Source organism: Rousettus aegyptiacus, unplaced genomic scaffold, assembly GCF_014176215.1.
Source record: "Rousettus aegyptiacus isolate mRouAeg1 unplaced genomic scaffold, mRouAeg1.p scaffold_m13_p_10, whole genome shotgun sequence".
Taxonomy (NCBI): domain Eukaryota; kingdom Metazoa; phylum Chordata; class Mammalia; order Chiroptera; family Pteropodidae; genus Rousettus; species Rousettus aegyptiacus.
In genome coordinates, this window is record NW_023416285.1 from 18,778,009 (window position 1) to 18,779,782 (window position 1,774).

General features: G+C 35.4%; 1 pseudogene; it reads left to right on the top strand.

Annotated features, from left to right (window-relative positions):
• The first annotated feature begins 1,115 nt into the window (after positions 1 to 1,115).
• Positions 1,116 to 1,234, top strand: LOC118609098 (annotated as a pseudogene).
• Positions 1,235 to 1,774: the final 540 nt, after the last annotated feature.

Here is a 1,774-nt window from a genome sequence, read left to right on the forward strand (position 1 = left end):
GTGGAACAAAATTAACCTTTGTCCTCCTTCTACAGGCTGTAAACAACTCGACGTATTCATAGATTTGAGCAGAGCTGCAACAGTGATGGCGACATCAGAGTTTGTGCCCTTTGGATTATTCATGCCTAAACCTGAATGTACTACTTCCATCTTCTGATGAATTAGTGTGGATACCTTAGCTTTTTTTCTTTTTCTCTTTGCTCTTTTTTTTTCGTTCCAGCTGAGTACCTTACTTTTTGTCATATAGTCACTTCTGTCATAGGACAAGTGGTGCTCCATCTCTACCAGAGCCCAGAGCCCAGTATCATGTCCAGAGATGTCTTCAAAATTTTTAAAAATTCTCTTATATATATAAACAAGAAAATATTCTTTAGCCTTAAAAGGGAATTAAATTTTAACACAGACTACAGCATGGATAAATCTTGAAGCCATTACACTAAGTGAAATAAGACAGACGCAAAAGGAGAAATGGAGTTTGATTTTACTTATATAAAGTACATATACCTAGAGCACTCAAAGTCATAGAGACAGAAAATAGCCTGGTGGTTGCCAAGGGGGGAGGAGACAAAATAATAGGGAGTTATGGGTACAGAGTTTCAGTTTGGGAAGATAAAAGTTCTAGAGCTGGATGACACTGATGTTTGCACAAGATAAATGTACTCATTGACACTAGACTGTATACCTATAAATGGTGAAAATGGTAAGTTTTATGTTATATATATTTTACCCCCCCCACACACAATGTTATTAATGCCAAAAAAAAAAAAAAAAGTCTAGATATTCCTCTTTTCATGTCATGTGGTTAACTAATCAAATGGTTATATGACTATTTGGGGAATTCTGGGAGAATTATTGCCATTAGCCTATGAAATTGCTGGGTATTTCCTTCTGGGGACCTGGCCTCATTTTAAGTCAATTGATTTTGAAGATATATCCTCAATTTACTTTTATTTTATACATAAAGTAATACAGTTTTTAAATGGCCTTAGGTGCCATGTTTTATTAACAATCTCCAAACCACTCTGTGGGTCAACCTTCTTAGCTGTCACTCCAAATTATTCACTCATCGTGATAATCATGATCACTTGCTTCTGATGGTTAAGAACTGGCACTTGGTCTACGGCCATGCTATCCTGAACAAGCCTGATCCCATCTTATCTCAGAAACTAAGGAGGTTTGGGCCTAGTTAGTATTTAGATGGGAGGCCACCTAGGAAGACTAGGTGTTGTAGGCATAAAAAAACTAAAAAAAATAAGAGATTGTAAGCTGACAAGGTCTTTGCAATCTGTGAGGTTGACCAAGGGTTACCTTGTCTAAAAAAAGAAAGAGAAAGAAAGGAAGGAAGGAAAAGAGAGAGAGAGAGAGAGAGAGAGAGAGAGAGAGAGAGAGAGAGAGAGAGAGAGAGAAAGAAAGAAAGAAAGAAAGAAAGAAAGAAAGAAAGAAAGAAAGAAAGAAAGAAAGAAAGAAAGAAAGAAAGGAAAAGAAATAGAAAAAAGAACTTGGTCACTAATCTTCTAGAACTCTGTTAGTCTTATTGTAATTAAGGAGCCCATTATTCTAGTTCTTTACATCATCGCTTACGTAATTCTTGCAACACATTAATGAGGTAATGACTGGTCTCCCCATTTTATCAATGAAGACTTTGAGACACAGAGACTTTTGGGGCATTTGTTTGAAAAAGTATGATATTATTAGTCAGAAATACTTCCATGACAAAAATTCCCTAATATATATTCATCAAAATTATTATGAGTGAAAATTAAGAAATTTTAAT